The sequence below is a fragment of the Hemitrygon akajei genome, chromosome 11 (genome assembly GCF_048418815.1).
Source record: "Hemitrygon akajei chromosome 11, sHemAka1.3, whole genome shotgun sequence".
Taxonomy (NCBI): Eukaryota; Metazoa; Chordata; class Chondrichthyes; order Myliobatiformes; family Dasyatidae; genus Hemitrygon; species Hemitrygon akajei.
The window spans coordinates 60,768,137-60,784,648 of record NC_133134.1 but is presented as its reverse complement, the minus strand read 5'-3'; positions in this window follow the sequence as shown (position 1 = coordinate 60,784,648).

Genomic DNA, 16,512 nt, shown 5'->3' with positions numbered 1-16,512 from the left:
ATATGTCAGTGAATAGCCTGTCTCCAGAGACGGAGACAAAGAGATCGAGAAGAGGGAGAGATGGACCAAGTAAATTTGAGGACAACATTGATGAAGATTAATGAGCTCAACAAGGGTGCAGGAAGCACCACCAATGCAGTCTTAGTGTAGTGGAGAAAAAGTTATGGAGCATTACCAGTGTAGGCTTGGAACATGGACTGTTCCATGTCGCCCACGGAAAGGCAGGCACAGCTGGAGCCAATTCAGGTTCCCATGGTTACAACCTTTGGTTCTGAGAATGCTTAAGTTCAAGATCAAGTTCAAGTTTAATTGTCATCCAACCATACATGAATACCCATGAATACAGCTAAACGAAACAGCACTTCTCTGGGGCCAAGATGCAAAGCACTGTCTCAGCAGTCATTTACAGCACAAGACACATACAGCACATATAAAGATGCAGTAAACATTCAGTCACACAAAAAACATAATATAGTTCCATCCCTGAGTGTCATGTGTGTAGATAGATGTTGTTGGTAGGAAGAAACCTGCATCAGTCTGCAGCTGAATGCAATCCAGCTTGTCTTCCACCAAGCGACCACTGGAAAGCAGCAATAATGGGAGGGGCCAGCCCCCATCCCAGCATTGGTGTCACACCACGTCGCATCTGGCATCTCCTTTCCTGGGAGACAGCAACAGGCGGACCCAGGGCATGAGGCCTGGTCTCCACAACAACCGAGGCCACGCAGCTCCTCCGCCATCAGTCTCACCAATAATCCGGTGAACCAGACCTGCAGCATTCTACATTATCAATGTCCTCCTTGTGATCACCAGAAAAATGTCCAAGACAAGCACACACTGTTAGACTGCACATTGCCTTCACACACCGACTCAGACACTCTTCTGTAGCAGGCAGCAATATGATCCCCACCAAGTCCAGCTCCTCCAGCTCTTCTGCTAATGGGGTAAATCTACAATACTAGAAGTTCTTAATATCCTGCAGTGTCTTGTGATCATAGAACAAGATGTTAAAAAAAAGAGAATCACACCCTTGTTTGCACCGTGAGAGGCCACTGCTTCCAAGTGTGTTGCCGTCTTACCAAAAGTCTTTGTGGGCCATGTTAGTATGAGGAACTGAAAGAGAACTTGTTCAAGAGAAGAATCAATTCCACCAAATGGAGAAGGGCAGTGAAAGAAGGCTTTACAGCTCTCTGCTTCTTCCGAACCAGGTCCTCTCCACAGCCACCCTTTAATTTCAGCCCTTGTTTCTATTTCCAACTCTCTGAAGCAGGACTTCAGTTTAAGGATCAGAGTAACACCAACTGAGCCACAGATGGCACCAGAATAAGCCACTCGTGTGTACCTTGCAGACTGCATCTTCCTTTAAATCAGGGCTGTTTCATGGTTGATAATGAAGTATCAACCTTCAATGTATGTAACTTCAGTCAGTTATTATCTATTCATCTGAAGACAATACTGCAGACTGTCAGGAGCACATGAAACTCTACGTCACTGTTACTGTCAGCTTGAACACTATCCAAGTTGTCTTCATGACTACGCAGCCATCTGTATTCTACCCACCAGAAATACTTCATAATCTCCCAGCAGATGTTTGAACCTATATTACAGGTAACTACACTTCAAATTCACTTCTTTGCTGAAAGAGTACTTTGGGATATTCCAAGATCATTGGATTTTAATGCATCTATTCATTTTTGGCTGAGAGTTAGGTCCTTTGGCTCAGCTCTCCACTAAGGCCAAAACTATTGTGTGGCAAAAATCATTTCAAGCTGAAAGAGAACTGACAATGGACTGTAGCAGGCATTCAAAGGGAGAGGGGTGAAAAGCTATCCATTCTACTAAGAAAGTCAGAGAGGCCAAGCTCTGGGATAAAACGTCATGGAGCCGCAAGAGGAGAATGATCTCAGGAAGAAGAAATTGCTGCATTGATATAGAAAGGTGGGAGAGGATGTGATCGTTTGTCAGAAGAAGGCTGAGAGATGGTGTGGAGGGTGTAGAATTCATCGATGACAAACCGAAGTACAGATCTTACGTTTGAGACTCTGCATCTAGACTGCCATTTCCCTCCACAGATGCTGCCTGATCCATTGAGTTCTTCCAGCATCTTGCTTGATGCTACAGATTCGAGCATCTGCAGTCTCTATTGTCCAAGAAATTTTAGACCTTTAGCAAAAGAACCAAAGCTAGAATGAAAATCAGAATGGGTCTATTATTGTTACATGAACTGTGATAGTGAAAAATTTAGTTTTACATGCCATCCATACAGATCACTTCAAAATATACCATGTGGAGGTAGCACAAGGGGTTAAGTAAGAACAGAATGCAGAATATGCTACTTCAGTTACAGGGAAGGTGCAATCCAGATAAACAAAAAAGGTGCAAGGGCCAAGATGAGATAGATCATGAGGTGAACAGTTCATCTTTAATGTACAAAATATCCAGAATTTTATAAATGCATGATAGGCGTTGTCCTTAAGCCTGGTGTTGTGTATTTCCAACCTTTTGTAACTCTGCCCAGTGGAAGTGGAAGGAAGGAGGCATACGAAAACAAAGATCAGTGTGGGCAGGGACTTTGATCCTGTTGTAGATGAATCGTAGAATCTGGGTGGAGTCGATGCACGTGTGGGGAGAATAAACTGGGATCAGTGTTGGTCTAATGGAGATTGTGCGGTTGATGATTGGAGAAAAGAGAGAATGTTTTGGATGGGAGCAACAAAAAGTAAAGCATTTTTATGTCCTGACGAAGGGTCTCGGCCCAAAACATTGACAGTGCTTCTCCTTATAGATGCTGCCTGGCCTGTTGTGTTCCACCAGCATTTTGTGTGTGTTGTAAGCATTTTTATGGCGTGGGTCTGGCAATCCTATGTTGGGGAGGCTAGCTGAATCGTGGTAGGATTAGTGCTTAAAGAAAAGGATAAAAATGTCAAGGCTACAGTGAAAGTATAGATTGGAACTGGCCTTAAAGCTCTCCATTTCTTTCTTGACAACTGACCTGACCAATTTCCCCTCCACCACCCACCTCTGTCTGGTGAAACAAGTCCACACCTCAACAATTTCACTTTCGGCTCCCCCCACTTTGTTAAAGCTCAAGGAATAGCCATGGGCACCTGCATGGACCCAAGTTATGCCTGGTTTTTCATTGGCTACGTGGAACAGTCCATGTTTCAAGCTTCCTTGGTAATGCTCCTTAACTCTTTCTGCACTACATTGATAACTGCATTGGTGCTGCTTCCTGCACCCATGTTGAGCTCATCAATTTCACAACTTCAACTGTGCCTCCAACTTCCAACCTGCCCTTATATTCATTTGGTTCATTTCTGACACCTCTCTCTCCTTTCTCGATCTCTCTGTCTCCATCACTGGAGGCAAGCTGCCCACTGATATATTTTATAAATCTATGGATTTCCATGGTTATCTTAACTATACAGTACCTCTTCCCACCCTGCATCCTGTAAAAATGCTTTTCCCTTTGCCAGGTCTTTCGTAACTCCTGCATTTGAGGCTTTACTTTCTAGAACATCAGAGATGTCCTTCTTCAAAGAACCGGGTTTCCCTTCCTTCACCATTGATGCTGCCCTCTACAGCATCTCCTCCATTTTCCAGATATCTGTGCTCACCCCATCCTCCCACCACCTTAACTGTGATAGAGTTCCTCGTCCTCACCTACCACCCCATGAGCCTCTGACAGCCCTCCACACTATCCACAACACCCCCAACCTTTGTGTCATCAGCAAATTTACTAATTCATTCCTCCACTTCCTCATCCAGGTCATTTATAAAAATCACAAAGAGTAGGCATCCCAGAGCAGATCCCTGAGGCACACCCCTGGTCACCGACCTCCATGCGGAGTATGACTCATTTACAACCACTCTTAGCCTTCTGTGGGCAAGCCAGTTCTGGATCCACAAAGCAATGTCCCCTTGGATCCCATGCCTCCTTACTTTCTCAATAAGCCTTGCATGGGTTACCTTAACAAATGCCTTGCTGAAGTCAATGTACACTACATCTATGGCTCTACCTTCATCAATGTGCTTAGTCATATGCTTAAAAAATTCAACCAGGCTCGTAAGGCCTGCCTTTGACAAAGCCATGCTGACTATTCCTAATCATATTATGCCTCTCCAAATGTTCATAAATCCTGCCTCTCAGGATCTTCTCCATCAACTTACCAACCACTGAAGTAAGACTCACTTGCCTATAATTTCCTGACCTATCCTTACTCCCTTTCTTGAATAAGGAAACAACATCTGCAATGCTCCAATCCTCCAGAACCTCTCCTATCCTCATTGGTGATGCAAAGATCATTGCTAGAGGCTCAGCAATCTCCTCCCTCGATTCCCACAGTAGCCTGGGGTACATCCCGTCTGGTCCCAGTGACTTATCCAACTTGATGCTTTCCAAAAGCTCCAGCACATCCTCTTTCTTAATATCTACATTCTCAAGCTTTTCAGTCCACTTCAAGACATCTCTACAATTGCCAAGATCCTTTTCTGTAGTGAATACTGAAGCAAAGAATTCATTAAGTACCTCTGCTATTTCCTCGTGTTCCATACACATTTTTCCATTGTCACACTTGATTGGTCCTATTCTCTCACATATTATCCTCTTGCTCTTCACATACTTGTATAATGCCTTGGGGTTTTCCTTAATCCTGTCCGCCAAGGCCTTCTCATGGCCCCTTCTGGCTCTCCTAATTTCATTCTTAAGCTCCTTCCTGCTCGCCTTATAATCTTCTGGATTCCTATCATTACCTAGTTTTTTGAACCTCTTGTAAGCTCTTCTTTTCTTCTTGACTTGATTTACAACAGCCTTTGTACACCACGTATCTTGTACCCTACCATCCTTTCAATATCTCATTGGAACGTACCTATTCAGAACCCCACGGAAATACCCCCTGAACATTTGCCACATTTCTTCAGTACGTTTCTCTGATAACATCTGTTTCCAATTTATGCTTCCAGCTTCATGCCTGATAGCCTCATAGTTTCCCTTACCCCAATTAAACATTTCCTTAACTTGTCTGTTCCTATCCCTCTCCAATGCTATGGTAAAGGAGATAGAATTCTGATCGCTATCTCCAAAAAGCTCTCCCACTGAGAGACCTGACACCTGACCAGGTTCATCTTTCAATACCAGATCAATTACATTCTCTCCTCTTGTAGGCTTATCTACATATTGTGTTAAGAAACCTTCCTGAACACACCTAACAAACTCCACCCCATCTAAATCCTTCACTCAAGGGATATGCCAATCAATATTTGGGAAATTAAAATCTCCCACCACAACAACCCTGTTATGATTACTGCTTTCCAGAATCTGTCTCCCTATCTGCTCCTTGATGTCCCTGTTACTATTGGATGGTCTATAAAAAATACCCAGTAGAGTTATTGACCCCTTCCTATTTCTAACTTCCACCCACAGAGACTCCATAGACAACCTGTCCATGACTTCCTCCTTTTCTGCAGCCGTGACACTATCTCTGATCAACAGTGCCACTCTCCCACCTCTTTTGCCTCCTTCCCTGTCCTTTCTGAAACATCTAAAGCCTGGCACTTGAAGTAGCCATTCCAGCCTCTGCACCATCCAAGTCTCTGTAATGGCCACAACATCATAGCTCCAAGTGCTGATCCATGCTCTAAGCTCATCCGCTGTATTCATGATACTCCTCACATTAAAATAGGCACATCTCAAACCATCAGACTGAGTGCTTCCCTTCTCTATCACCTGCCGATCCTCCCTTTCGCACTATCTCCAAACTTTCTCTATTTGTGAGCCAACCTCCCTTTCCTCCATCACTTCAGTTCAGTTCCTACCCCTCAGCAATTCTAGTTTAAACTCACCCCAATTGTCACGTGGCACAGGCAGTTATCCCAAGATTACTACCTTTGAGGTCCTGCTTCTCAACTTCTTTCCTAACTCCCTGTAGTCTTTTTTTTTGGGACCTCCTCCCTTTTCCTACCTATGTTGTTGGTATCAATATGTACCACAACCTCTGGCTGTTCTCCTTCCCACTTCAAGATATCGTGGACGCGATCAGAAACATCACGGACCCTGGCACCTGGGAGGCAAACTACCATCTGCGTTTCTTTCCTGCATCCACAGAATCGCCTATCTAACCCTCTAACTATAGAGTCCCCTGTCACTGCTGCCATCCTCTTCCTTTCCCTACCCTTCTGAGCCACAGGGCCAGACTCTATGCCAGAGGCACGACCACTGTCGCTTCCCCCAGGTAGGCCTTTCCTCCCAGCAGTACTCAAGCAGGAATGGGGGACAGCCACTGGGGTACTCTCTAGTACCTGCTTCTTGACTTTTCCAATTGGACCTCACTGAAAGTATCCACCAGAGAGCCAATTCTGGACTTGATAGCGACCTTCTGTGCTCTCAACATTCTTTGGTTCTATGCTAGAATCTCTCTCTTGGCCTCTGCTTCAGTTCACCTTAATGTCAATAAATATCTTCTCTGTAGTCTGTAGTCTCTCTATATCATCTAATTTGTGCTCAGCAAAGCTCGGGCAAATGGAGCTTTCTTTTGTTCTTACTAATCGAGGGATAAGTGTACTCCAGGGCTCCCTCTTGAGTTTTCTTTGAAATATTCTCCTAGGAACTTTCATGTCTACCTGAGAAAGGGAACAGGGTCTTTAAAATTTCAACTGAAAAAATACCTCTGAGAATGCAGCATTCCCTCCATAGTATCGGCCTAGGTAACTGTGCTAAAGTCTCTGGAGTGTGCTGTTTAAATCACAACCTTTACACCCAAAGCCAAGAGTGCAATCTAATTTAGTTCAGAGGCCAGTAAAGGAGAGGTCTGAAGTCAATGCTGTTTCAACTCAGGGATTCAATTAACAGGGAAGCAAAGGTAATGGTTCTGGTATTTTTAGTATTTCCAAATGTTCCAGTGTCCCTTAAGGTGCCTGAATAAAGAAAGAACTTGCATTTAAATTGTGTCTTCAGGACATCCCAAAGTGTTTCAGGGCCAATGAAGCATGGAAATGTAATGTATGCAACAAGATTAGTGACTGAGGCAGTATGGAGAGAATAAACTGGATTACATTTTGATCAGGATTTCTATATAACACATGAGTAAAAATAGTCCATTTGAAAATCATTGTTAAGCAGCTGGTTGAACCATTCATTAAGTAACTTAATACACTGTGTACTCACACATACCAATGGTAGAAATGATTATTTTCTATAAATGTTCAAGAAACTGAAAACCTTGCTGTCTCCGGATTTATGTGGACTCTATATTTAGAGCTGTTGGGGATTAAAAGGCAGTTAATAGGTGTTCTTTACTTTAATCAGGAATTTATATTTTAGAAGCATTTAGAAATATTTAGAACCATTAGAAACATTTGAATCAATGAGAAGTTTAGCTTACCTCATTATGCCATCACATCATATGTGAACAGCTCATGAAAGAAAAAGTAAGTACACAAGTATTCTGGGTTCCTGTATTTTTCTTTTGGATACAAAACATAGCAGTGGCAATGAGAAAGTTTTAAAAAGATCCTGAGACAACTACCTAGCAGTTGAAGCACAGCAGGTTTTTCTTTCGGTAGGTGGAGAGAGAGACATTCAAGTTTTTAAAACTGTGCAGCATGTGTGTTCTTTCAGAAGGTAGGGGTAGATTCAGCCAAGTTAAAAAAAGGCAGAAAATGGACAAAATTTACGGGTTCATAAACAGTGAGTTCCAGGTGATAGTTATAATAAATAAAAAAAAGCAGAAATGGCTGGCACATCAGAAAGCTAGATGCAATCGACTGCACCACAGATAACCAGATAATGTATAATGAATAAATTGAGCAGTATTTTGAAGTGAATGAAATAGCCAATGAAAAACAAGTGTCAGTGTTACTGAGTGCAATCAGTGGAAAAGCATACAGTTAGCTGAAAAGTTTAACTACTCCAGATAAACCAGCTGAAATAAGTTTTGCTGATATCATGAATGTAATTCAGGAACATTTAGAACAGAAACCATTGTTGATGCAGAATGCTGTAGGTTTAATAAATGGAATTAAAAGGAAGGAGAGTCCATTCCTGTTTACGTGGTTGAATTGAAGAGATTTTCTGAACAATTGGCTTAATGATGCTCCAAGAGATTGCTTAATTTGTGGGATCTTACAAGAAAACATTCAGAAAGGGCTCCTAACTAAAGCACAACTGACATTTAAAAGAGCAGTTGAAATCATTGTATCAATGGAAACAGTAGCCAGCAAGACAACTGAGCTACAGTCAGGAATGAAAGTGAGCATGAAAAAATTGCAATGTCTAAACAGAGATCTGCCTGGCTGAACAGATTGTATTACCATTATTGTAGGGGCTCATATACACCAGACCAACACAGGTTTAAAGGCGAATCTTGCAGAAAATGCAACAAAGTAGGGCACATACAAAGAGCATGTTGGTCAGACAAAAAATAAACGGACTGCACAGTGAAGAGAAAAAAATAAAAAGTCAGCCTGCAGTTTCAAACAGAGTACTAATCTGCATGCTGTTGATGGAAATGTTTGATAATGATGAGGGTAGCCTTGAGATTTACAATTTGAAGACTAACAATAGGCAAGTATACGGATGAAGCCGCAGCAGTGTTAAAGGATGGCATTGGAAAGCTCAAACATATCAAACATAAAATAGTGTTAAATTAAAATACCACACCCAACTCTTACAAAGCCCATGCAGTTCCTTATACAATCTAAAATAAAGTAACCTGTGAGCTAATTTGCATGGAGGGCAAGGAATTCTTTCCAAGGATGAGTGGAGCCCATGGACACCAGTAGTGGTCCCAGTAGCCAAGAAGAATGGGTCTGTCAGGTTCTGTGGTGAATTTAAGGTCACCATCGACCATGCACAAAGTAGATCAATGTACAAGAGGTTACACAAGTTTGCTGAGAAAATTCAAGCAATGGGGGATGTCCCAAGGTCGCGGATGTATCACAGATGTGGTCCTTTTTAGGATTTGTCAATGACTATTATAGGTCCATTCCAAACCTGGCTATGCCCCTTGAACACTTTACTTTAGGCAGGAAAAAATGGTGGCTTTCCAAAAGGTAAAGGAAGTGGTGACATCAGACACTGTATTCACACATTCTGATGCACATTGTCCAGTGAAGCTTGCCTGTGATGCCTGGCCTTATGTTATAGGTCTAATCATGTCACCTGTTATGAGTGATGGAAGTGAATGCCCCATAATATTTGCATCACATTCCCATATCGTTACAGAGGAAAATAATGCACAGATTGACAGTCAGGCTTGGGGTGTAAAATGTTTCAAAAAGAACTTGTATGGGAAGGAGTTTACCCTAATTTCTAATCATTAACCACTGCTGTCCATTTGCAATCTCCAGAAGGATGCTCCACCAACAACAGCAGAATAAATGCAGAGATGGCCTCTCTTTCTTGTAGGACACAATTACAAGGTTGAATTCAAGAGGACAACTAATCATAGAAATGCTGATAGATTTTCATGTTTACACTTGGAAAAGGAAATACCTGAAAGGTTTACAAAAGAGAACACTCCTCTTGAGGTATTCTCCCCAGTGCAAATCGAATGTCTCCCTATTATAGCAGAGAAGTTCCAAAGGGGAACCAAAAAAGACCACACACTGACTCAGGCCTACATGATCACCCAAAATGTCTGGCATATGTAACAGAAACTCCAACTCCCCCATTTCTATCAGTACTATAATGAACTTGCTCTTGACGAGGTTTGCCTTATGTAGAGATTGAGAGTTGTTGTACCAACAAAGCCGAGAGTTAAAGTGTTGGTGGAGCTACATCCTGGTCATCTAGGAATGGTCAAAATGAAAGTGTTGGCTCAAAGCTTTGTCTGGTGGCCTGAGGTAGATCAGCAGATCAAGCAGCGTGCCACGTACTATACAGAATGCCAAGAGCTGTACCTCTCCATCCCTGGGAATGAGCTGAATTACTCTGGCAGAGGATTCATGTGGATTTTGCCTGACTATTCATGGACACAGATTTCTGGTAGTAGTGGATATAGCTACAAAGTGGCCAGAAGTGTTCACAACAGCCTTGCACACTGTTGATGTGTTGGGGAGTTGCTTCTCAAGGACTGGTGTTCCAGAACACTTAGTCAATGACAATGGACTACAGTTTGTTGTGGAATAGCTTCCATCATTTCTGAAAATTAATGGGATAAGACCGATTATATTTGCACTGTACTACCCAGCTACAAATGGCTTGGCAGAAAAATTTGCAGAGTCTAAAGAACATTGTCAGATGAATACACAACACTAACACAGGATCAGAAACTCACTAATTTCCTCCTTGCACAATTCAATACAACACACTTCACAACGAACAACTCACCTGGTATGCTGTTCCTAGGTCATCCCTTGCACTCACACTTGGATCTCCTCAACCCAGTCTCAGAAGTGGTATGCAGGACAAACACCTGAGACACATTGAGGGCTCCTCAAACAAGGAGGCTCGGTGCTTCAGTCCTGGACAAGCAGTCCTGGTGAGGGACGACAGATATGATCAAAAGTAGGTAATTGGAAGGACAGAACTGGACCACTCTCCTACATGGTGCAGATTGTGCCTAATACCATCTGGAGACAACACATCAATCAGTTGAGAAGAGCAGAGTCAATTGTTAGAGAAGAGAGCTGTCAGAACCACGTCCTGCAGTCCCAGAGTCAAGTCCTACAACCACCACGGAGGAGGCCCCAGAAACTGAGATTGTTTCATAGCCACAAGTCTCACCTGCCAAGCAGAGTGACTGCCCCTTGTCAGGAAAGACGTTATCCCGCAAGAACAAGAAATCCTCCACAGCGGTTAAATCTTTAGACCCGAATGGGACAATTCAAAATTTACAATGTTGTCGATGTCTATATAGTAGTTGTATCATATAGTATACACTGCTTACAGTTTACAAGAGGACTAGAGAGCAAAATGTGACACGTATTGAGTTGAGATGCTTTCTATATTGAGTGGGAGTTTATAGCTAAGCAGGGAAGAGTGTAGTGTATTTAATATTTCAATGTTATTTGAGTAATCTTGTAAATATATTGTTTGACTAAACATTCTTTGTTTGTTTACATAATTTATTATGAGTCAAATGTAAAAAGTACGTGAATGACATATGTCAACTTGGCACCACATCATATGTGAGCACTACACTGAAGAAAAACGAAGTATGCTATTATTCTGGGCTCTCGTGTATTTCTAGTTTCTGGAATTACAAAACATAACACAAACCAGTGTTAGACACGATTATTCTCTATAAATGTTCAGGAAACTGTAAAACTTGCCACCTCTAGGTTTATGTGGACTCTATATTTAGAGTTGTTTGGGATTAAAAGGCAGTGAATTGGTGATGCTTTTCTATTTTAATCAGGAATTTATATTTTAGTTACATTTGGATTACACAATGTGGTCCTTTATGTTTACTCACTTCAGTGTTGCACCAGAGAAGCAGTCAGCCCATTGAATCCATACTAGTCCATAAGCACCAATCAATTCCTTTCTGCCATTAATCCACACTCAAGGCAACATACCGTGACCAACTAATCTATCAGCATGTCCTTGGGGTATGGTAGGAAACTGAAACATCTATAGGAGGGACCCATGTGGAGAATGTGCCATAACAGCTTTCCTGTCTGAGTCAAGAATTTCTTGGTTTTGCTCTGCTGTGATACTTGACTAACAGACCAAAGGTGAGCTTCAGTATCAGAGGTGCTCATTTCAGATCAGAGCAAGCATTGTACTGATGGCTAAGCCCATCCTCAATTTAGCCTCCCTTCCAAAATATTTCGAGACACAACAGACCAGATGTTGGGATCTGGAGCACCAAACAAGACGATGGAGGAACTCAGTGGCATCGAGCAGCATCTGTAAAGGTAAATGGATAGTTGACGTAATGATAGGTGAGGCTCTTCATAATCGAAAACATGCAAGTGGATGTTAAACAACATGCAATGGCACTGGAAACAGATGACAATCAAATAATAAGTTCCTTTTTTATCTCTAGAATATTCTTGATTCATAGAAGTACACACAGGAAATACTAAATAATCAGTACAATCTTTCAACATACAAAATGCTTGAGAATGTGGAGAGGATGTTTCCTTTGGTGGAGAACCCTAAGACCAGAGGACGCACCCTCAGAATAGAGGGACATTCATTTAAAATGGAGATGAGGAAGAATTCTTCCTGCCAGAGAGTGGTGAAGCTAGCAGATGTTCTCACTGACATCTTCAACATCTCCCTGAGCAGCGCCACCATTCCAACGTGCTTCAAGGCCGCCACGATCGTCCCCGTGCCGAAGAAGTCTTCAGTGTCCTGCCTAAATGACTACCATCCCGTTGCACTTACATTCATCATCATGAAGTGTTTTGAGAGGCTCGTCATGAGGCACATCAAGACCCTGGTGCCCCCCTCACTGGACCCCCTGCAGTTTGCGTACCATCCCAAACGTTCAACAGATGACACCATTGCCACCACCCTCCACTTGGCCCTAACCCACCTGGACAAAAAAGACACATACGTTTGAATGCTGTTCATAGACTTCAGTTCAGCATTCAACACAATCATCCCTCAGAAACTGATTAGAAAGCTGAGCCTACTGGGCCTGAACACCTCCCTCTGCAGCTGGATTCTAGACTTCCTGACTGGGAGACCTCAGTCAGTCCGGATCGGGAGCAGCATCTCCAACATCATCACATTGAGCACCGGGGCTCCCCAGGGTTGCGTGCTCAGTCCACTGCTGTTCACTCTGCTGACCCATGACTGTGCTGCAACACACAGCTCGAACCATATCATCAAGTTCGCCGATGACACGACCGTGGTGGGTCTCATCAGCAAGAATGACAAGTCAGTTTACAGAGAGGAGGTGCAGCGGCTAACGGACTGGTGCAGAGCCAACAACTCATCTCTGAATGTGAACAAAACAAAAGAGATGGTTGTTGACTTCAGGAGGGCATGGAGCGACCACTCCCCGCTGAACATCAACGGCTCCTCAGTAGAGATCGTAAAGAGCACCAAACTTCTTGGTGTTCACCTGACGGAGAATCTCACCTGGTCCCTCAACACCAGCTCCATAGCAAAGAAAGCCCAGCAGCGTTTCTACTTTTTGCGAAGGCTGAGGAAAGTCCATCTCCCACCCCCCATCCTCATCACATTCTACAGGGGTTGTATTGAGAGCATCCTGAGCAGCTGCATCACTGCCTGGTTCAGAAATTGCACCACCTCGGATCGCAAGACCCTGCAGCAGATAGTGAGGTCAGCCGAGAAGATCATCGGGGTCTCTCTTCCTGCCATCACGGACATTTACACTACACGCTGCATCCGCAAAGGAAACAGCATTATGAAGGACCCCATGCACCCCTCATACAATCTCTTCTCCCTCCTGCCGTCTGGGAAAAGGCACCGAAGCATTCGGGCTCTCACGACCAGACTATGTAACAGTTTCTTCCCCCAAGCTATCAGACTCCTCAATACCCGAAGCCTGGACTGACACCTTGCCCTACTGTCCTGTTTATTATTTATTGTAATGCCTGCACTGTTTTTGTGCACTTTATGCAGTCCAGTGTAGGTCTGTAGTCTAGTGTAGCTTTCTCTGTGTTGTGTTTTTTTAATTACGTAGTTCAGTCTAGTTTTTGTACTGTGTCATGTAACACCATGGTCCTGAAAAACATTGTCTCATTTTTACTATGCACTGTACCAGCAGTTATGGTCGAAATGACAATAAATGTTGACTTGACTTGACTTGAATCTGCGGAATTCCTTGTGGCAGGCAGCTGTGGAGGCCAAGTCTTCGTGTATATTTAAGGCAGAGGTTGATAGATTTTTGATTAGTCAGGGCATGAAGGGATACTGGGAGAAGGCAGGAGATTGAGACTGAGAGGGAAATTGGATCATCCATGATGAAATGGTGGAGCAGACTCGATGAGCCAAATAGCTTCATTCTTCTCCTCGATCTTATGGTCTTTTGGTCCTATGTCAAGTATGAAGGGAAACAGACAGCTGACATAACAGGTCAGGATGCTTCATCTGTCTCAGTACATTTCTTTCTTTATTTTCAATAATACAACAAAGTTTTGCACTTTGTTCCCTTTGATATAAACACAAAACATCAAGTTCAAGGAAAGCAATGAATGGCATAACTGTGTTGTGTTCTTCAAATATGGCAGAAACTGATAAAAAAGAAATTGTTGATTATTGGCAAAAGTGCTAAATCTCAAAGCTTTAGGAGGCTAAGAATGGTTAGGTTACCAATCAAGTACTATGCCCATATACACTTGATGAATTCCTCCATCGGTAACCATTATGAACTCATACATAGTTTTATAGTACTATAGTTATATTGATAGTGTTCTAATTTATTCTGTATTTCTTTTAAATACATAATTTGTTACTCAATTAAATGATAGTTTGTCCTTTTTATACCTCTTTAACTATTTCCATGAAACTTCAGATATTGGGGCAGCTGTTTAATTGGGCCAAAATGTGCTGGTCTCAATGTGTCCCAATTAATTGCATTTATCAATCCTGATGTAACGTCTTGGCCTAAAACATCAACTGTATACCTTTCCATAGATGCTTCCTGGCCTGCTGAGTTCCTCCAGCATTTTATGTGTGTTAACTGTATTCACTGTTTACTATTCACAACTTCCTCCTTAAATAGCTCAATATTTTGTCTCCATAGCTGACAGAGAGTTGTAATCCAAACTTCCGGCTTCCCCACTGATGTGGCACACTGTGCAAAGGAAGAAATAAGTACCAGAACCTCAAGGTGACCAATTTCTGCTCCTTTTTAACATCCTAAAAAAGGCACTGAAGTGTTAAATTCCACATTGTGATTAAGCACTCCAAGTTTGAGAAGTAGTAGGAGGCTAGTAAGAACAGGAATGAAGTGATGAGGGGGGAATTTCCAAAGCTGGGAACTGTAATGAGAAGGGGAGCTGAGGGTGGGTGAGGATCCCAGTGAGGAGTGTAATGGGTAGGAAATGGCATAATGTGGAAAACCGAACAAAGAACTTGCACTTCTTTTGTGTTTCTTCACAACTGTGGAATGTACCAGGCAGTTTGACAGCCAATATAATTCTTCTGAAGTGTAATCCCTGGAGTAATGTGGCTAACTACAACAGCAAGTTTTACACAGCATGATCCCACTGTGATACGGTAAGTAATCATGCATCTCTTCACTGCTATAGGTTGATAAGACCATAAGACCTTAAGACATAACAGCAGAATTAGGCCATTCGCCCATCGAGTCTGCTCCACCATCATGGCTGAGTTATGACCCTCTCACTCCCATTTTCCTGCCTTCTCCCTGTGACCTTTCATGCCCTGACTAATCAAGAACCCATCAACCTCAGCTTTAAAATATACCCAATAATTTGGCCTTCACAGTCATCTGTGGCAATGAATTCCACAAATCTACCATGCTCTGGCTAAAGAAATTTCATCTCGTTTCTGATCTAAAGGGTAGTCCTTGTATTCTGAGGCAGGGTCCTCTGGTCTAGCCTTCCCCACTATTGGTAACATTCTCTCAACATCGACTCTATCTAGACTATTCTATATCAATAGGCTTCAATGATATTCCTCCCCCACCCCCACCAATTCTTCTAAGTTCCAGAAGATACAGGCCCAGAGCCATCAAATACTCCTCACACATTAACCCCTTCATTCTTGGGATCATTATCTTGAACATCCTCTAGACCCTCACCAATGCCAGCACATCCTTTCTTAGAAATGGGACTCAAAACTTCTCACAAAACTCCAAATATGGATTGGTAATGCCTTACAACATCCTTGTTTTTATACTACAATCCTTTCGAAATGAATGCTGACATTGTGTTTGCTTTCCTTACTACCTTCTCAACCTGTAAATTAACCACTGGGGAATCCTAAACTAAGACTCCCAAGTCTCTTTGCAGCACTGATTTCTTAATTTGAACCTGCTTAGAAAATTGTTTACACCTTTATTCCTTCTACCAAAGTTCATGACCATACACTTCCCTACACTGTTCCATTGGCCACTTATTTGCCTATTCTCTTAATCTGAACAAGACTCCCTGCTTCTTCAACACTACCTGCCCCTCCACCTATCTCTGTATCATCTGCAAACTTGTCTACCAAATCATCATCATTCAGACCATTGACATATAACATGAAAAGAAAGCCAACCCGACTCCAACCTCTGCAGAACACCACTAATCACAGGCAGCCAACAAAAAAAGGCCCCTTTATTCCTGCTCTTTATCTTTTGCCTGTAAGCCAGTCTTCTATTCATGGACTCTTATCCTGATTTGCAGCCTTGCATGTAGCTCCTTGTCAACATCCACTGACTCTCTTTTGTCTATTCTGCTTGTTGTTTCCTCAAAGAAGTGCAACAGATTTGTCAGACAAGATTCTCCTTTAAGGATACTATGCTGCCCTTCAGCCCTCCATGTTGTGCCGACCCATATAATCCTTAAAAAAAAGTACTAAACCCACACTACCCCATAACCCTCCATTTTTCTTTCATCCATATGCCTGTCCAAGAGGCT